This window comes from Herpailurus yagouaroundi, unplaced genomic scaffold (genome assembly GCF_014898765.1).
Source record: "Herpailurus yagouaroundi ecotype Mexico unplaced genomic scaffold, PumYag 161, whole genome shotgun sequence".
Lineage (NCBI taxonomy): Eukaryota > Metazoa > Chordata > Mammalia > Carnivora > Felidae > Herpailurus > Herpailurus yagouaroundi.
The window spans coordinates 8125627-8146919 of record NW_024412402.1 but is presented as its reverse complement, the minus strand read 5'-3'; the positions used below and the strand labels follow the sequence as shown (position 1 = coordinate 8146919).

Genomic DNA, 21293 nt, shown 5'->3' with positions numbered 1-21293 from the left:
TTTGATATGCAAGTGCTTTGGATTACAAGCATGTTTCCGGAAGGAATTATGCTCTCAAGCCAGGGTTTTACTGTACTCTCTAATGACCCACATCCCACTGCATCAGAGTCAATACGTGCCCTGTTCCTCACTAGACTGTGGATTCCTCCAGGAGTCCCAAGTTCCATGTGTCTCTGCAGGGCCCATCCTTCCAGCAAACCTGGAGCAGGCATGGAATAAATGCTCATTGAAGGAATCAGAGGGGGTTGGGGGTCCTCTTGGGTATTGGCAGTCTAGAAAGATAGAGAGGAGTGAGACTGCATTCTGAAACAACCTTTCCCACTAGGAAAAGCACGTTTACACTGCTGAGGCGAGGCTGCTTGATCCCTTCCTGCATCACATGGTGTTGGGCACCCCGTCAATCAATATCATCATCACCATCAGCAGCAAAATCAGTCTTTCCTGCTGACGTGTCCATTCATCTCTGTCCTTCCTGTCTTCCGTAGCTCCCCTGCCAGGCACCCACTGTTTCCTCTGTCTCCATTCCCCACTTATTTTCTATTGGAACCAACCTTCTCCCCTGCCTTCTGTCAGCCTGAACCTATTTGAGGAGTCCTTCTTTGACAAGACGTCCCGGCACTTCATCACACCATATCCTGCAAAGTGCCTCCAACACGGTGGCTTCTGTGGGACTCCTTGGATCCTCCACCTTCCCCTCAGCCAGGCTGTTTGTATTCTTTAAAGACCTTTCACGTAATGCCTGTGCTAATATTTACATCCCTGCTTAACTAGGCTGGCCTCTGCTGCCCTGGGCATTTCTTAGACTCAAGCAGGATGGAGTTGCAATCTTTCCAAGCTATTCGGTAGCTGTTTCCCCCTCACAGCATAAAGCACACTAAGAGCTGGAAGCTGCTTTAGTGCGCAGGCTGCCTGGGGGTTGGGATACGTCCAGGGAAAGCTGTGCTGGGTCTGCCTAGTCCTGTATAACTATGGGATCCACCTGGAGCCGGGCTTAGCCGCACATCAGCTGTGTGACCACTCAGTGATTTCATCTGTCCAGAGCCTTACTTTCCACATCTATACAATGGAAGTAGTAACATTTTGTAGGGTTGCTATGACGATTCATCGTGATCATGAAAAGAGGCAGGCACGTAGTAATTGCTCACTAAATGGCACCTATTATTATAAAAAACCAACCAAGATGTATTGCACCTACATATATCAGGTGTGCTTAGTGTGGAGCTCTGGGCTTGAAGCAGGGGAGATGTAAAGATGAGGTAAGCCATAGCCCCTGCCCTCAATTTCAAACTCAGAACTCAAAGCTGGCCGCCGCGATAGCCCTACCAGGTACAGACATCCTAGGCGGGAGCGAAAGGGTGGTGCCCAGGATGGGGCAAAGTTGGAGTCTGGGCTGGGCCCGGAAGACTGAGAAGAGCCTTGGCTTGCAGGTGTGATGGAAGAAAATTCTACACAAGCAATTATTCCTGCAAAATGCCAGAGAGTGGGTGGAGCATCACAATAGCAATAACGAGGATTTTCATTGGGTGCTTCTGACCAGGCAGGTGCTGTACCAAATGTTTTACATCGCCTCATTTGCCCTTCTCAACAACCAGGCAAGATGGCGTCCTTGTGCCATGATCCCCATTCTGCAGATAACTCCGCCACCCCAGAAGGTAAAGGGACTTGCTCAGGATTGCGGGCCTTGAGTTCAGGTTCGTCTGACCCCAAAGACCCTCAAGAGCCAGAGCTCTTGATCCCACTCGGGGCATGCTGGGTGCGGACATGTGGACACTGTGCAGGGAAGACTTGCGTTGGAAATGTAGGTGGGCTTGGACAAACACGTGTGTGGGTGTGTGGGCGTGGGCGGGTGCGTGTGCACGCACGCGCAGGGGTTTACTGCAGGGGACATCGACAGAGAAGGCTTGCAGCAGAGAAAGAAAGAAAACTACTAAAGAAGATTCTGGAGTCCAGGCTTAGGGCTTACTCTCTTTTTGAGGCCAGCTTCAGTTCCTGATGCCACTTAACCCCAAGGAGCCCCAAGGGTCATGAATAACAGCGATGGTCTTGCGGATGTTGACGGTGGGGACAGCTCCGGGGAGGGAGGGAGGCACACCTGGGCATGCGCACCACTCTCTACAGGAGGAAAAGGTCTCCGACTCCCATTCTGGGGACTTCGGGGCCAGGCCCAGGCCTCCAAATTGACTTTAACTTCACAGAGGAGCTCAGCAAATGCTGCAAAAGCAAAATACCTGGGGGAATATCTCTCCTTCTCTGGAGTTTTGGCAAACTTATTATCCCAATCAATATCTGAGTAATTACAATCCCCTGTGATCAAAGGGGGGTGGTTTTCCCTTTCTTTGGCCTCTTTACAGGCCTCTCTTATCTGGAAAAAGATTTCTTAATCTACTTTCCCTAAATGCCCTGAAGGTGTGCGCGCCACTGAGGCCCAAGAACTCCCAGATTGCTTTTCATTCCCTCCCTGCCCCCTGACCCAGCTCCCAGGCAGTGCAGGTAAGGATCTGCTTTTAGCCCCGCCACCCACAGAGCGCCCCCAGGGGAAGGGGGGGGGGGCTGAGCCCAGGAGAAGGAAGGAGGGTCCCTCTTCTCTCTGCACCTAAGAGGAGTTGGGGAAGGGTTGTAGGGCAGGGCCGGAGGACCTACTGGGAAAAGCAGGCAGGCCAGCCTGGCCCGATCCCTCCTACTGTCCACACTCTGTACCCCGCTGTAGCCCGCCAGGCTCTCAACCACTCTCGAGACCCACATGCCCGCGGGGGTGGGGAAAGGGACTTTGGGGAACTGGAAGGAAGTAGGTGGGAAGTTCTCTTTTCCATCCTTGACAAAAGAAATTGTTCAGACATCCCAGCCCTCCGTCTGGGACCATGAACCCCTCACCTGTGTGCCCTCCAGACAAAAATCCATCCATCTGGTTTGTGGGGCCCCACCCTGGGCACGAGACCAACACTCTGCCTCAGCCTCCCTGTGCCTCTCCTCTCGGCAACAACTGTTTTCTCATGCGGGTCAGGGTGGGTCCCCACAGGGATACCCGTAGCACACCTACAGGAAAGCGGGGCTCCTTGTGGCCAATAGCCCACTGACGAGGGGGAAGGCAGGGGCAGTGGGGGAAGCGCCGGGGCCCAGCCTGGCCCAGTGTAGGATTTACAGACCAAATCCTCTCTGACTCTTGATGACTGAAGAGGTTTGTGCACTCCAGAAACCTAATTACCCCCAAAGATTTCTGTTAAGTCTTCTCGGCTTTGCTTCTGAAGAGCCCTTTCCAAGAACGCCACTGGGTTACAGTCATTACTCTGTGGACCCCTGGCAGGGCTGTTTGTTGTATTTTTATGAGGGGAATGCTGTGTAGCCCTAATGCATTTCCCAGGAAAGACTCTGCAGAGGGGGCTCCCCGCACATGGCTGCTAGCTGGGGAGGGTCGGATCAACATTGATGGGCGTGCATGCGAGTGTCTCCACACGAGGAGGGAGTGTGTGCCCAGAGAACACAAATATCTGAAGCCAGGGCGTGCACACTTAGGAGACAGATAAGCCAGCTGAATACTCACCACCTGGGACATTTTGATAAGCATTCCAGAGGCCATCCTGTCCAGCCCCCTGCCTCCAGGCAGATCTGTTCCAATTTACCCCAGACAGCATGGGTTTCTGCCTCTCTGAGGCAGGCAATTTCACCGCTCCTGTGGTAGAATTTTCTAGTGTTTAACAGCCCTCCTCCCATGAAGCATTTTCCTTCTGGAATTATAAATGTTTCTGCTGTAAGGGGACTTGGAAATCCTATAGACCACGCTTCTTGTTTTAGGCATTTGATGGTGGAATCCGAAGGTCTCCATTCTCGGAGAAATCTCTCTGCCCTATGGCACAGACACTTCTGGTCTAGGAGGGGATCGAAACACCCTGCAGACTCCTTCAGCTTAGCTCAGAACCAAGGGGGTGGTCCTCTGATCAAGTCCAGGTCCCGGGTAGGCGCATCGATTTTCATAAGAGAATGACAACCCTCCCCTAGGGCTGGCAGATTCCAACTGCTCGTGTGTTTGTAAGGCATATGGGGCCGTATTTAATTGGCAGCCCGAGAGCTGCACTTCAGGTATTTGGCAGGGAATATAGTCTCGAACTCACTGCCATGCAGTGTCCATCAGAAACCCAGCTGAGAGAAGGAAAGCGTAAGCACAATTGCCTGAAGGGTATGCAGTCCATCCGTCCCTCCAGAAATATTAACAGTCACGAGATTAAGGCAGAGCCCCAGAGAGCCGGTTACTGGACCGAGTCCTTCTGGTTCCATTTTCCTGAGTCAAAGTGTGGTCTGTGTTGAGGGACGATGCTACTGGGGGCGGCCTAAAGACGTGAGGAGTTGCGGCTACGGAAAGGTACTGTTGAGCACATTGCCCCTCCCCGGTTACATACAGGGAGGTGCCCAGGAAAGCCCCGTGCCCACAGGGCACCGGGAGAGTTGGGTTTCTCCTAAAACAATATTCTTTCCTGGGACATCTGGGTGGCTCCGTCGGTTAAGCATCCAATTCTTGATTTTGGTTCAGGTCATGGTGTCACAGTTCATGAGTTCGAGCCCCAAGTCGAGCTCTACCCTGACAATGCAGAGCCTGCTTGGGATTCTCTCTCTCTCTCTCTGCCCCTCCCCTACTCTTCCTCTCTCTGTCTCTCTCTCTCCCTCAAAATAAATAAACTTAAAAGAAACTTCTTTCTTTCCCCTCCCATCCTTCCTACTATTTCTCCTTCTCTCCCTCCTTTTTTTCCTCCTCCCTCCCTCCTTCCCTCCCTCCCTCCCTTCCTCCCTTCCTCCCTTCCTTCCTTCCTTCCTTCCTTCCTTCCTTCCTTCCTTCCTTCCTTCCTTCTTTTTTCTCCCATCGTGCAGGCACTATGAATTGTGAGACTGATCTATTTACTCTGCTCACACTGGCTTCCAGATACCCTAGATTTGAAGCCAGCCGTACGTGTTTAGGGCTGGGAGCTCTGCGTCCCTCTACTAGCCTCATTCCTGATCCCCAGGGATATTCCTTTGTTTTTTTTATCTCCCGTTCCCACTGGCTTCTCCTGTATATCATCTCATTCCATTTTTCGTATCCATGTAAGCCACCACAAGTCTGCTCTGGCACAAGGCAGATATAAGTAAGTACATTAATAAATTAATTAATACGTCTCAAACTGTGCAGCACACACAGATTATATTTACAAAAGAGTGCGTTTACCAAGCTGGTACTGGAAGGCCTCCCAGGCCACATGGGCCTTGAGCTGAATGTTGAAAGATGTATAAGATCCAGAGGAGCAGGAAGAAATGGGGAAGTCGTCCTTTTAAATTCTGTCCCTCTCGCTGAAATCTTCTGCTTCTTCTCTCAGGACCAGTGTGGAGCCTGTCTCCAGGAACTTGGCCCCAGTCTCACATCCCTTCATGAATCTGAAGGCGCAGAATAAGAAAATAAATAAATAAGAATCATAAAATCATAAAGGTAAGCACGTGACGGGACCTGAGAAATCATCTCCTCGGAGCCCTTCTGGTAGCATAAAGGAAATGAAGGGCCAGAGCGGGTGGGTCTAGTTGCTGGATCAGGTGGCCACTTTGAGCAAATTCCAGATGGAGAACCCGGTGCCCCTAACTCCCTGTGAATCTGCGCCCTTTGCGGAACCTCATGAGGTTAAGTAATTGGAGTGCCTGTTCGCCAGCCTGAGCTCCATACTTGCATGGTGCGCACTGATGGCCTGCAAAACAGAGAAGCTGTGGATGGGACCTTGGCTTATATAATCTAACCGTTTCAGGGGGGATTCTGTACAAGTAGGACTTTGGGTACGACTTAACCTCACTGTGCCGTTGTTTCCGCATCTGTAAAATGGGATGATAAGAATATTTCCCTCAGGCTGTTGTGAGAATTGAAGCAGAAAATGCATATAAAGGGGAGCCTGGGTGGCTCAGTCGGTTGAGTGTCTGACTCTTAATTTTGGCTCAGGTCATGATCTCATAATCATGGGATTGAGCCCCGCACCAGGCTCTGTACTGAGCGTGCAGCCTGCTTGAGATTCTCTCTCTCTCTCTCTCTCTCTCTCTCTCTCTCTCAAATAATAATAATAATAATAATTAATGAAACGCATATAAAGAAACTTACAAACAGTAGGCACTCACAAAAATCAGTTATGGTGGCAGTGGTTTATTTCCCCTATTTTACAAAGAAGCAGCAGCAGCCCAGGACAATGCTATCATTTGACCAAGGAAACAGCAGAACCCCTGAGCTGCCCCAGAGCATGTACTTGCACTATTTCGGATCGCTGGGGTGTTAAAGAGCGGAAGCACTTGGATTTCCCATTTCTCATTCACACCATGCCCATCTCTGCCTTATCTCGGGTCTCTTCCTGATTCCACAGCCTGCCTCTGCTGACCAGCTAGCACCTTCCTTTATAGATACCGTCTGCCCAGAGACCAGAACCAATACCAAAGTGCCTAAGTCAAGGTTAATGCTGGAGATAATAACCAAGGGAGATTGCACTATCTCTTTTGGGCTCTCCTACCCTGGACCACTTATGTGAGTTTCTGATCAGAGGCAGGAGGCTGGGGACAAAGTGATTTTCTAGGAATCTCTTCAGGCTGAGGGCTCCCATGATTCTATTTTCTTCCATCCCAAGTTTAAGCATCTAAACTTGGTGTCTTGAGTAGAAACATGAACATATGGGGCCCTTGCTGAGTTCACACTTCAAGGCCTTGGAGCTTTGTCTCGCACACCAGCCTGAACTACTTTGTTCATTTCCTCTGTTCCCCTGCTTGAGATACTGGCACACAGGAATGGAAAGGGGCAAGCTGGTGAGATAGGTGGACAGAACCGAGGGGATAGTGGACCACACCCATTTTCTCGGGTGCCCTAGGACTGGCTTTTGTCTTTATGATCAGCAAAGGGGAGAGTGAAAACTGGCGACTGCCAAGAGGCTCTTGTGTTTGCTCCCATTGGCCCACATTTTGTCAGAGATCTGATTACATTCAACTCCCCTACCCTACCATCCACCTCGCAGAACCTCAGTGTTGGTTGATCAGCAGCTCTCTATAGATGGGTTTTAACCAGGGGCCCAGGGCCCAAGGACAGCTGAATTGTCCTGCTTCTTGCCAGTATATACCATGACCAACCAACAGTCAAGGCTCTAATCCATGAGTTATATAGGACTAGGAAGGCCCAGAACATCTTTCACCGGACGTATCCCAACCCCCAGGCAGCCTGCACACTAAGCAGCTTCCAGCTCTTAGCGTGCTTTATGCTGTGAGGGGAAAACAGCTACCGAATAGCTTGGAAAGATTGCAACTCCATCCTGCTTGAGTCTAAGAAATGCCCAGGGCAGCAGAGGCCAGCCTAGTTAAGCAAGGATGTAAATATTAGCACAGGCATTACGCGAAAGGTCTTTAAAGAATACAAACACCCTGGCCGAGGGGAAGGTGAAGGATCCAAGAAGTCCAAGAGGCCTTGGAAGTGTGAGAGGCCTTGACCTTACCTCACACCATATACAAAATGCAACCCAAAAAGGAACATAGACCTATATGCAAAACCTACATCTATGAAACCTTTAGAAGAAATTATGAGAGAAAACTATTTTGACTCTAGGTAACACCAAAGTCATTATGCATAGAAGAAAAATTGGCAAACTGGATTTTATCCACGCTAAAAGCTTCTCTTTCGAAGACACTATCAAGAAACTTAAAAGACAAGTCACAGACTAGGAGAAAATATTTCCAAAACGCATATCTGACACAGGACTTCAATCTAGAATACATAAAGAACGTTTAAAACTCAACAATAAGAAAACAAATCACCCATTAAAAAAATGAGCAACAGACATTTCACCGAAAAAGGTACACAGATGGCAGACGATCACATGAAAAAAATATTCAATATTTTTAGTCATTGGAGAAACACGAATTAAAATACAATGAGATATCACTTAAGACCTATTAGAATGGCTGAAATTAGAACTAAATAAATAAACACCTGGTAATACCAAGCCCTGGGGACGATGTGGGACCCCCAGAACTCTCTTTTTTGTGGGTGGGAATGTGACACGATATGGCCATTTTGGAAAACAGCACGGCTGTTTCCTATCAAGTTAAATATGTACTTGTCATATGACCTAGCAATTCCAGTCTAAGTATTTACCATATGAAAAGAACTTATGTGCACACAAAACCTGTATGTGAATGTTATAGAAACGTTTTTCATAATCACCCAAAACCAGAAACAACGCCAGTGTTCTTCCTCTAGTGAACAGATATACAAACTGTAGTTTATATGCAATGGAATCCTACTCAGCAATAAAAAAGAATGAATTACGTGAACAACACGGATGAATCTCAAATATATTATGCTAAGAAGCCAGACTCAAAAGGCTATATGTGATATAATTATATTTATAAGTTATTCCAGGAAGGCAAATTGTCAGAACAAAAAACAGATCAGTAGTTGCCAGGGGCTGCAGGTGGGGAGTGGTTAAATGACAAGGGACATGGGAATTTGGGGGGTGGGGGTGGGGTTGATGGAATCGTTCAATATCTTTACTGTGGGAGTGGTTACATGGCTTTATGCATTTGTCAAAACTCATAAGTCTATACTGGAAAGGGTTCATTGCACTGATGTAAATTATACCTCAATCAAAAAAAAAAAAAAAAAATCAAAGGACTCATTATTCTTGACAAACATAACCTAAAACATATGTACTAAAAATTAGTATTCCCATTTTACAGTTGAGGAAATAAAGGAGTAAAGAGACTGACCGACTTGTCCAAGGTCACAGAGCAAGTAATGGCTACCACCCTGATTGGCATCCAGGTTCTGGAGCTCTAGGTGGCCATGCTCGTGGCCACCAGTCCACGCCATCTCTCACATTTGCGACTTTTCTTTATTCTTAAGTATATTTTAACTCACCCATTGGATTGTATCCAACTTGAAGCTACCATCTAAATCATAAGCATTTTATTTGTATTTCACATACATGAGAATTACTTAGGTATGTTGTATCCTTAAGGACATTCAAACAACAGAAGAATCCAGAGAGCAGAGTAAAAGGCCCCTTCCATTACTCCTGCCCCTGTCCACAGCCCTACTCTAGGGGTAGTCTGTTGACAGATGTTGGTTAGCCTTACACCATGGAAATACAGACTCATGTGGGCACATCACATGCATTTCCAGCACCCTGCTCAATCTCCAGTTATGGAAGCCTGGTTGACGTTCAACCAAACAAAAGCCATAATAGATTCGTACCCTTGCTTTGTCATAGACCAGCTGTATGACCCAACAGAAGCTAGGTCATCTCTGTGTACCGGTTTTCTCATTTCTAAAATACAAATATCCATTTTTAATAAAGGCAGATCCCTCATCACATAGTTACAGTTCAGTAAATGCCATTTAATCCAAATGTGTAGACAACTGAATGGCAGCAGACAACAGCTAAGACGGGGGGACTTCACTGAACAAAGGTGACTCAGTCTCGAGTGTATCTGAATTCAGCACCTATTTTTTTTTTTTTTTTAACAATCCACTACCCAATCCAAACAAGCCATCTGGGTCCTGTGTCACTCCAGGTATGACTGTAGGAATTGAAGGGACAGGAAATACTTAGCCGAGAGAAGCAGAGGCTCTTCGGGGATGTGAGCATTGGTTTAAAATATTTGAAGAGCTGTCATACAGGAAGAGAAGGCATATTTGTTCTCGGCTGCTCCAGGGCAGAGCTGGAATTAATCTGGATGCAGATTTTGTTTTACGGAATAAAACTGTCCGGCAAAAGAGGAGCTGCCCACGAGGCAGTGGGCTTCCTACCACTTTCAGGTAATCAAGCTGACGCCGTGCAATCATCTGCCAGAAAAGCGAAAGAAAAGCTCCAGCAAGCAGATTTGGGGATCTCGTGCTTCTCAGTCCAGAGGTGCCCGCCCTCAGAACATATGGAGGTGTCGGTGAATGCTGGGAGAGGCCAGCGCGCGCCCCGCCCGTCTTCTCATCCTCCCTATTAGCCGAGAGGCAATAATGGGGGTGAGGGAAATGCACACGGGAACCGAGGCAATACGTAGAGAGATGGTTTCATCAGCTGGTCTTGCATTTACTAAGGGGAGCAGAGGAGAGCATGTCCTGCCCTCCAAAAATGCAGACCTATTTGGATCCTATCTGAGGTCCCTTGGCAGCTGACAACACGCCCATCTGCCATGCTGGCATGGTGCCCCCAGCAAGGGGAGCAAGGGAGCTCTGCTTCCTGCTGGTGGGCATAGGTTCCAGGTGGTTGCATATGCCTGCGGAGGGGGGACCTTTGTCCCAAACAGCACAGGGTACTTGCGACTCCCATGCTCACCCTCTGCCCTGCTTACCCCCTCCCAGTCCCACCAGGGGCACGGAGGTACCCAGGAGTTGCGGAGAGTGGGAAGAGAGGACCCAGGCACTGGAGGGGTTGGGGGCTGCCAACTGAACAGGCCTTGCCGCATCGAGCATGTCGTGAAGCCAAGACCACCCAAGGAACAACCAAATGGACGCTTGGAAGGCAAGGCCAAGGCGCAAAGGATACCAACGCAAAGGGCATCACGAGGGGCATGGGCCCTTGAGAGGGAGACGAGATGCTATACGATGCCTTTGGCTCTGTCATTCTCCAAGAACAAGGAGGAAGAGCTCTGGAGGGAGGATATTCATGGTTTTCTACATCTGGCCTAGGTAGAGGAGTTCATCCTCCTCTGCTGTCGGATGGCAGCATCTGAGCCCAGGGTCATGCCTGCCTAGCCGCATGGGAGTGTGTCCACCCCACGTTGGCGTGTGTGTGTGCGCGTGTGTGTGTGTGCGTGCATGCATGCCCACGTCTGTCTGAGGGTTGCAGCAATTGCATATTGCTGATGCTGCAAAAGCACATAAAGGCTGGACAGCTAATCCAATCATTCATGCTTCCCTTGTTCCGACTCTGGGATCTGATAGATAAAAATACCCAGGCAAATGACCAGTTTCATGGACTGTTTCCTCTTTTGTCAATACAAGGAATTGTGAGCTGTCATCTTGTCCCTCCTCTCCAGAGAGAGAACTCAAATATTTATGACCAGCTTTTATAACATTAATTGTATTTCTAATTGTTTTTCCCTCTCAGCAGGCATTGCTTGCCTCACCCTGGTGACGATGGGCAGTTCTGGGGTTTATGAAGAGTGGTTTGTCACAAATGAAATTCAGGAGAGGTTGTGAACGAGGCGGCCACATTTCCTGCTTAGTGGCCCTCCTCGGTTCTGAAGCATGGGCTCTGGCTGGGTGCCAAACACGACGTGTCCACCGGGCCCTGCAGAAAGGATGGGATTGGTGCAGGCCGCTTCCTCCCCGGGGATCAGGAAGTCAGGGAAGCATCAAGGGCACCTCCTCTGCTGGGCGTCCTTCCACCGCAGCACCAAGCGAGGCCCCTGCCTTGGTTTCTTCACCTGGAAAGTCTCTCCTCGCCCCCCTCCCACACGGCTTCTTGTGTTTGCTCCCGACGGAGGGGGCCCACTCGTGTTTTTTTCTTAAGGCTGAAAACTGCTTTTTAGATTTTCCGATCAATGAACGTGCAGGGATGAGATAGGTATATGGGAAGGCATGTTTGACTAGGAATCGGGAAAGCTGAGATCTGGTTGTTCAATTATTCATTCATTCATTTATACATCAAACATTTATGGGAGCCTCCTGCGTGAGAAGCCTTGCCCTACATCCTGGGAGTAGAACCCAATGCCTCCTGCAGTCCCAAGACCCTTCACCTCACAGGCCACAGCCGGTTCTTTCATGAAATAGAGGTGGACCACCAGGACACCACGGTCCCCAAGAATGTTGCATTCCAAGAGTCACCTTTATATAATGTCTCAAAGGACAGCTTGACGAATCAAGGAAAGCTCCAGACCAAGAGTTGGGAAGGCTCTTCCACTTCGTTCTAATTCATGACCTCGGGCGAGTCACTTGGACTTTCTAAGTTCTGACTTCTCCAACTGTAGTGTAGGAATCAAGGTAATCTCGCCCCCCACACTGATTGCAAGGAGTAGACGAGGTGGCATGGGGGAACGCTATCTCCAAACTGTGCAACAATCTACAGAAGTAAGAAATCACTCTTAATAGTAATCAGAGAAGAGCACCTAGGTGGCTCAGTCCAACTCTTGATTTCCGCTCAGGTCATGATCCCAGGGTCTTGGGATGGAGCCCTGTGTCAGGTTCCATGCTGAGTGTGGAGCCTGCTTAAGATTCCCTCTTTCTCCCTCTGCCCCTCTCACCTGCGCGCACACTCTCTTTCTCTCTCCGTAAAATAAAAAAATTACAATTACACAAATTTAAATAATAATCAGAGAGCCCTAGCTAACTCTTCTGGTGTCCCTGAGCAAGGCACAAAATGGACAGCAAAAAAAAATGGTGTTGGAGAAGGAGCTATGTATTGACCGCCCCTCTTTCCAAAGGAGGGAGAGAAATCTCTCCTAAATCTTGGAGTCTGTCTCCCCTGAGACTTTGATCAAACTAGCCACCACTCCACAGGTAACTCAAGGGACTCAAGCTCAGGAGTAGCTAAAATAGAAACAGTCAAACAGAGTTTAACTCTATGGTGAACTCACCCTGGAAAGCAGTCTTTGGCTGCTGGTGAAATATGTAACCCCAGCCTGGGGTGGGGAGTGGGGGGTGGGGGCTAATAAAGGTCACACAGCCCTGGGATCTGATGGCCAGCAAAGGCTCCAGGGAGCTGGTAGTTGAGCTCTATGGCCATCTCTGCAGGTGGTCCCCTAAAGGGACTGCTGTGGGAATGGCTGCTCCTGAAGGACTGTCCCCAGACCAGGAAAGAATATTCCTCAGCTGGGGAGGGCGGGAGAGGGGCAGCAGAAAAGCATGATGGAGAGAATGTGACTACTCTCAGGGCCACCCCAAGCCCAGCCTCTCCATGTCTGCTCCCCACGTCTCTTTGATCTGGCACTGGACTTTGATCTAGGACGATGGTGGTATGGAAGAAAGGAATTCTCTAAGAGGATGGGATGGGGAAAGAACACTCAAGTAAGACAGCATAGTTCACCTGGAAAAGACATTAGATGCCAGCTCTTCCAAATTCCTCCCCTGAACAAGCCGTGGTTGGGACTGGGACGACCTATGGGCCTTGGGCCAGTCTCTTACTTCTTGAACCTTGGGATTTTACTTCTTAATTGGTAAATAGGTAGTAACAATAGCACCTTCATCATTTAATTTCTTTTTTTTATTATTATTTTTTTAATGTTTATTTGTTTTTGAGAGAGAGAGCACAAGCAGCGGTCTGGGTGGCTCAGTCAATTAAGCATCTGACTTCGGCTCAGGTCATGATCTCATGATTCGTCAAGTGGTTTAATTTCTTTTTTTTTTTTATGTTTATTTATATTTGAGAGAGAGAGAGAGACAGAGTGTGAGTGGGGGAGGGGCCGAGAAAGAGGGGCACACAGAATCCAAAGCAGGTTCCAGGCTCTGAGCTGTCAGCACAGAGCCCTACTCGTGGCTCGAACTCACAAGCCGTGAGGTCATGACCTGAGCTGAAGGCAGCCACTTAGGGGCCCCTAAGCCATCCAGGGGCCCCAGAAGTCTTTGAACTTCTGAGTCGCACTTTCTTTTTCTGTGAAATGGAAATAATGATAAGGATCCCCGCCTCAAAAGGTGATGAATATCAAGTAAGAAAATAAAAGCCTTTGATGAGCTATAAAGTGCATCTCGATATTAGTGATTGCCCTTCTGAAGAAGAGACTGAGGGCCAGAGAGGCCAACTGATTTGCCCAAGGCCCACAGCTACTGTGGAACTTAGACCCGTTCACAAGGCAGCCAGACCCTGACTTCCTGGAGGCCCTCTGTTCACTCCTGTCCTCCAGGGAGGAGTCTGCCTCCCCTTGACAGCCCAAGCCTGCCACACAGGCCTGCAGGCAGCCACCCTAACCAAATGCAGTGGGGTCGGGGGTGGGGGGTGGGGGGGCATTACATTGATTTGAATGCTGCTGTTTATATTTTGCCTTCCCTCAGGAGTTAACTAGAGTCCTTCTAGCATTGATTAGCTCTATCTGGTTTCCTAATGGAGTAAACACAGGGCCCCTTGGATATCGACTAGAATTTAACAAATATACCCCTTACAACACCAAAATCGGCCACAGGAAACAGCACTTACACACACAGGCCACTTCTGCCTGAACCCCCAGATGGGAATGCCCTGTCACTTCCCCTTGGGCAGCTGCTGAGCTGCCCAGGGCGGGACTCATGAATCAGTGGGACCGCTGGCAGTTTTTCCCTTTAAATTTTGAGGCATGGCTGATTAATTTGAGTCTCGTTGAGTCTGGAGGCCAATATGTGTTGATAACGGCAAGACAAAAGAGGGGCTGAGCTCCTGCCAGCTCTGGGCCTCCCAGTGCTTCTCTGAACCTGTCGGCCTCTGTCTGGGGGCCTCTCCCCACCCCCATGCCAAGGGTCACTCTGAGCAGAGGTCTTGAAGCCCCACCTCAAGCCGACCCCTGGGGCTAGGACTGAGCCCTCTATCCCTCCGTACACCTAAACTTGACTCTCCCCCTCTGCGGGACAGTCTCGGGCCTTGTCTCCAGCAGACCTCCTTCCCCTGTGCCTCCCGCCCAACCTCCCCTAGCTCAGCCCTGGCCTAGCTTACAGCTACTTTGCTCCAGGCGGTGCCTGCCGGCTCCAGCCCTGCTCTCAGAAGGACAGGAGCCAGGATGAGGAGGGCTGAAGGCCGTGCATCAGTCAGGTGAGCTGGAGTGGTCTCCGCTCTGGGCTTCCTGGCTTTCCTTCGCCCTGCCGAGAAATTCCAGATTAGGTTTGGGGCCTATGCTCTGATCTCCCCAGCTTTCTGAAACTAATCTTTTCATTAGGCTTTTGAGTTGCTGGTGTGCAGGTGCGTGCGTGCGTGCGTGTGTGTATGTGTGTGTGTGTGTGTGTCAAGATAGCAGCAACATAAAGTGGGGGGAGGGGGAAGCCTCAGCATCAGTGGGTCGGGAAGAGCCTCTGGCTTGACCTCTGGGTGAAGGGGGGCTGATGTGGGAGAAAGCACCCCTCAGCAGGACGCTGCACCCATCCGTTCTAAGCAAACACTCCCTTCCAGGGGCCTCCCCACCTCACTGGAGCCCAGCTTCTCAGCCTGTGCTGGTAACCCTGCCTCCTTCTGAAAAGTCACACAGCCAGGAAGCCGGTGGGGGGCGGCAGGTGGTGGGGGAGGGAGAGGCACGACCTCTCTGCCTGTGCCTCCCGCAGTAGGGGCCTCCTGCCTTGCACGGTTCCCGTCCCCAGGATCCCCAGGCCGAATCCACCCCCATGGCTTCCCTTGGAGCCGCACAATGGCTGTATTGAGCTGAGCTGTAAATTTCAGCAAGGCCAACCCTGGGAGGAGGCAATTCCCTGCTAAGGAGGCTCCTTCTGGACTGTCTCCAGCACACGGGGGCCCTTCATACCTGCTCCGCGCTGGGCCATGGGTTACAGGGCGGTCGGTGCAGTGGAGGGTGCTGAGCACGCCCCTGGCCCCCCCATCTCCCCGCTAGCACCCCCCTGCCCCCAAGAGGGCAGTGGTCACACGAACAAACACTTATGCTTGGAAAGAGACTCTCCGGATGGCTGCTTCTTTGTTTCCCCCAAGTTTTGGCCTCAGCCCAAGATCGAGTTGAGGGAAGGATGGACAAGAATAAATAACTGTATCACGCAGGCCTGTTTTAAGTTATGACCCACCAGGAGAAGTGGAGAGGGAAGAGGTGGAGAAGAGGGGAGGGAGGAGAGGCCCTTTTCCTCCTTACTGAGGGGGAAATTGCAACATTGTCTAATAACAAGTAACTAAAAAAACAGCTGAACCTGAAAACTTCAAACTTTAATCAAAGTCACTCTTAGGAGGAGGTGGTTTGCAAAGGCTAGGAAATAAGGTGAAAAAAGAGAACAATTGGTCTGGAATTAATCAAGATATTAATATTAGAAAAGGTAGCAGGACAGGCTGTCCCCAGGCTGCTGTGGTGTAAAGCGCCCCCCCCCCCGGGGGGGGGGGGGCGGGAGGCCCTCCCCTTCCCCTTGGAAAGGCACCAGCATCAAGGACAAGACCTTGAATGGCCAGAGGTCGAAACCGTGTTCAACACTCCCCTCCCAACAGCCAGCCTACCTTAGCCTTCCCACACACGCCTCTTCTCCACAGTGACAGGCCAGCAGTGTGGGTGGGGACATCTGTCCCCAGGGCCAGGTACCCATGGGGCAGTGTTGACTGACAGCTCTGACTTATAGAGGGACTTGTTTGCTGGGGAACAGACGCTTGGGCTCCCCACGGCTGTCAAGCCATTTCCTAGCTCTCAACTCATTTAAACTAAAAACCCAAGTATATTTATTCCCTGGTAGACCTGATACACTCCAGCGCTCCTGCCAACTTGCTTTGCAACTTTGTACACATCAGATCAATGTGTGCAATTTAGCAACAGAGAAATGAAGACTTTGGTGAGTTTCAGGGGGTTAGGTGGGGGCCGCCAGGCAGGGGGCGCGGTTCCTACTCAGGGCCCCCCACCATTCCCTCCTGCGAAAACTCACTCGCCCCCACCCACCCCTCCGTGATGCCTGAGCCTTTAGAAGGGGAAGAAAGTTTTTCAGCCGTGGACATGAAGGACAGCTCTTGCACGTTAACCTTGGCAAGGCAAGTAACTGGCACCTCTTTTTTCATGTGCCTCGCGTATAGAACGTGACCGTGACCATACGTTCCTATAAAATCCCATCTGCATGTCCTGCCCTGAAGGGCATCACCTAAACTCAGGTCCCCACCCCCTCCTACCCCAAAGCTCCCAATTCCTCAGCAGACACAGGAAACCTGGGGACAGGTGACATCATGTTGAACAAATACAGATGCTATTTACTTTCCATCCATTTTCCTGACTATTCTTAGAGGAGTATTTAAAAAAAAAAAAAAAGTTGAACTCAGTTCTGTTGTAAAAGGAGATTGTAGGACCCGCTGTGTTTGAGGGAGTGATTCCAGCAGGTTTGGGGGGCTCCTTCACATTCCCACCCTCTCCTTCAAGGAGAGTAAATGGACTCTGCTCAGCCAGTTGGTGTCAGAACAGTAAATGGAAAACGTATTTACCTAAGTTCTGCCTGTAAACTCCCCCAACACCAGAGCAGGGCCTGTTGCCCACTTCCGCACACACCCTTGGGCTGCACATTGCTCCTTTGCCCCCACCAAACCCGCCCTTGATGATCATTTTCATCAGACTTCACTAGAACGGCAACACCAGGGAGAGGGGCATGGTGAATTTTGCTTTGAGCTCCACACCCCTGCTGGGAAGGGCACACATGCCTTGCAAGGTCTAGAAGAAGCAGTAAATATTCTGCAGGTGCTGAATCCAGGGCTCTGTTAGTGCTTTTATGTTCACTACCCCAGCCCTGCCCCAGCACCACCTTCTCCACCCCTGCACCGGCCCCCTGCAACTCCCCAAACTACAGATGAAAACATCAGGAACCGGCTACATTCGGTGATTCACTCAAGGTCATACACTGGGGGAGTGACTGCTAGGATTCAAAACCAGGTTCCCAGACTCCAACATGAGAGCTCATTCCTTGAAAGCACCAGGATGCCGAGGAAAGGAGATGGAGCTCTGGGCATAGACATACCTGGATTCGAACCCTAGGTTAAATCTGGTTCCAGCACTTACTGATGACATGGCCTTGGGCAATTACCCTTCCTGTGTCTCAGACTTCTCATCGGCAAAACAGAGGACATAACACCCAAGGGCTAGGATGATTGGGAGGTTACCCGAGTTAGTGCCAGTGAAATCTGGCATGATGGCGGGCCTGAAAGAGGTACAGACAGTTGTTACTTACTTTCTCCTCACCTCTCTTCATTTTATAAGAGAACAATTGACGATGGTTTATTGTAATTGAACATAAACATACAAGTCAATGAATCTTCACCGAATGTACACATCTACGTGCTCAGACGCTGGACCGAAAAACAGAACGCTTCCCTCCCCCCCCCCCCACACTTCCCTGGCGGGTCCCCTTCACCCCTTTCCAGTCACTATCCCTCTTCAGGGGTAACCACTATCCTGCATTGTCACACTGTAGATGAGTTTTACCTGCTTCTGGCTCTTATATAAATGGAATCGTACAATACGTTCCCTGTGGTGTCTGGTCTCTTTCATTCACCGTTGTGTTTGTGAGATTCATCCGTGCTGTGCACTGACTACCCTTCATTCTCTCCCTTCTGTGTAGGATCCCAGAGTGTGCAGATACTCGATTTATTCATCCATTCCATTGTTCATAAATACTTGGATTGTTCTCAGCTTTAGACGCCCTGCTCTAAACCGTTTGTGTGTGTCTCTGGGTAAACGCACGTAAGTCTTCCAGCTAGCCAGAAGATAACGTAACTTCTGTGTTAGTAGGTCCTACCAAACTGTTTTCCAAAGTGACTCCTGTTCACTCACCTGCCAGTAGCGTTTGAGAGTTCTGACGGTTCCACATCCTCCCCAATACTTGCTATTGTCTGTCTTTTTTGTTTGCTTGTTTGTTATAACCATTCTGCTGAAAGTGTAGTGCTGTTTCCCTGTGATTTGAACTCACATGCCCCGATGACCAAAAGAGTTGAACACCTTTCCTTTTTTTTAATTTTTATTTATTTTATTTTTTTGTTCATTTTATTTTTTTAATTTACATCCAAATTAGTTAGCATATAGTGCAACAGTGATTTCAGGAGTAGATTCCTTAATGCCCTTTACCCATTTAGCCCATCTCCCCTCCCACAACCCCTCCCATAATCCTCTGTTCTCCATATTTAAGACTCTCATATGTTTTGTCCCCCTCCCTGTTTTTATATTATTTTTGCTTCCCTTCTCATGTGTTCATTTGTTCTGTGTCTTAAAGTCCTTCTATGAGTGAAGTCATATGATATTTGTCTTTCTCTGAATGACTAATTTCACTTAACATAATAGTCTCTAATCCCATCCACATAGTTGCAAATGGCAAGATTTCATTCTTTTTGATTGCCGAGTAACACTCCATTGTATCTATATACCACATCTTCTTTATCCATTCATCCGTCGATGGGCATTTGGGCCCTTTCCATACTTTGGCTATTGCTGATAGCGCTGCTATAAACATTGGGGTGCATGTGCCCCTTCAATGGATGCTGTATCCCTTGGATAAATACCTAGTAGTGCAATTGCTGGGTCATAGGGTAGTTCTATTTTTGATTTTTTGAGGAACCTACATACTGCTTTCCAGAGTGGCTGTACCAGCTTGCATTCCCAGCAACAATGCAAAAGAGATCCTCTTTGTCCACATCCTCACCCACATCTGTTGTTGCCTGAGTTGTTCATGTTAGCCATTCTGACCGGTGTAAGGTGGTATCTCAGTGTGGTTTTGGTTTGTATTTCCCTGATGATGAGTGATATGGAGCATGTTTTCATGTGTCAGTTGGCCATCTGGTTGTCTTCTTTGGAAAAGCATCTATTCATGTCTTTTGCCCATTTCTTCACTGGATGATTTGTTTTTTGGGTGTTGAGTTTGATAAGTTCTTTACAGATTCTGGATACTAACCCTTTATCTGATATGTCATTTGCAAATATCATCTCCCATTCTGTCGGTTGCCTTTTAGTTTTGCTGATTGTTTCCTTCACGGTGCAGAAGCTTTTTATTTTGATGAGTTCATTAGTTCAATTTTGCTTTTGTTTCCCTTGCCTCCAGAGACATGTTGAGTAAGAAGTTGCTGAGGCCAAGACCAAAGAAGTTTTTTCCTGCTTTCTCCTTGAGGATTTTGAAGGCTTCCCATCTTACGGTTAGGTCTTTCATCCATTTCGAGTTTCTTTTCGTGTATGGTGTAAGAAAGTGGTCCAGGTTCATTCTTCTGTATGTCGCTGTCCAGTTTTCCCAGCACCACTTGCTGAAGAGACTGTCTTTATTCCATTGGATATTCTTTCTTGCTTTGTCAAAGATTAGGTGACCGTATGTTTGTGGGTCCATTTCTGGGTTCTCTATTCTGTTCCACTGATCTGAGTGTCTGTTTTTGTGCCAGTACCATACTGTCTTGATGATTACAGCTTTGTAGTATAGCTTGATGTCCGGGATTGTGATGCCTCCTGCTTTTGTTTTCTTTTTCAAGATTGCTTTGGCTATTTTTGGACTTTTTTGGTTCCATACAAATTTTAGGATTGTATGTTCTAGCTCTGTGAAGAATGCTGGTGTTACTTTGATAGGGATTGCATTGAATATGTAGATTGCTTTGGGTAATATTGACATTTTAACAATATTTGTTCTTCCTATCCAGGAGCATGGACTCTTTTTCCATTTTTTTGTGTCTTCTTCAATTTCTTTCATAAGCTTTCTATAGTTTTCAGTGTATAGATTTTTCACCCGTTTGATTAGATTTATTCCTAGATATTTTATGGGTTTTGGTGCAATTGTCAATGGCATTGATTCCTTGATTTCTCTTTCTGTTGCTTCATTGTTGGTGTATAGGAATGCAAATGATTTCTGTGCGTTGATTTTATATCCTGCCACTTTGCTGAATTCATGAGTCAGTTCTAGCAGTTTTTTGGTGGAATCTTTTGGGTTTTCCATATAGAGAATCATGTGAAGAGTGAGAGTTTGACCTCCTCCTGGACGATTTGGATGCCTTTTGTTTCTTTGTGTTGTCTGATTGCTGAGACTAAGACTTCCAATACTATGTTGAATAACAGTGGCAATAGTGGACATCCCTGTCTTGTTCCTGACCTTAGGGAGAAAGCTCTCAGTTTTTCCCCACTGAGGATGATATTAGTGTTGGGTCGTTCATATATGGCTTTTATGATCTTGAGGTATGATCCTTCTATCCCTACTTTCTTGAAGGTTTTTATCAAGAAAGGATGCTGTATTTTGCTCAATGCTTTCTCTGCATCTATTGAGAGGATCATATGGTTCTTGTCCTTTCTTTTATTGACGTGATGAATCACATTGATTGTTTTATGGATATTTAATAGCCCTGCATCCCAGGTATAAATCCAACTTGGTGAATAATTTTTTTACTGTATTGTTGGATCTGGTTGGCTAATATCTCGTTGAGGATTTTTGCATCTATGTTCATCAGGGAAATTGGTCTATGGTTCTCCTTTTTAGTGGGGTCTTTTCTGGTTTTGGAATGAAGGTAATGCTGGCTTCATAGAAAGAGTTTGGAAGTTTTCCTTCCATTTCTAATTTTTGGGACAGCTTCAAGAGAATCGGTGTTAACTCTTCCTTAAATGTTTGGAAGAATTTCCCTGGAAAGTCATCTGGCCCTGGACTCTTGTTTTTTGGGAGATTTTTGATTACTAATTTGATTTCATTACTGGCTATGGGTCTGTTCAAATTTTCTATTTCTTCCTGTTTCAGTTTT

The 21293-nt window shown here is 48.2% G+C and overlaps 1 long non-coding RNA gene across 3 annotated transcripts in view; it reads right to left on the bottom strand.

Moving 5' to 3' along the window:
• The window catches only part of LOC121035421 (uncharacterized), a 204853-nt gene that overhangs the window by 133077 nt on the left and 50483 nt on the right, over positions 1-21293 (bottom strand). For all 3 annotated transcript variants that reach the window (XR_005792876.1, XR_005792874.1, XR_005792875.1), the window contains exon 2: positions 5192-5397. This is a non-coding gene — a long non-coding RNA (uncharacterized LOC121035421). The remainder of the gene's footprint in view (positions 1-5191; positions 5398-21293) is intronic.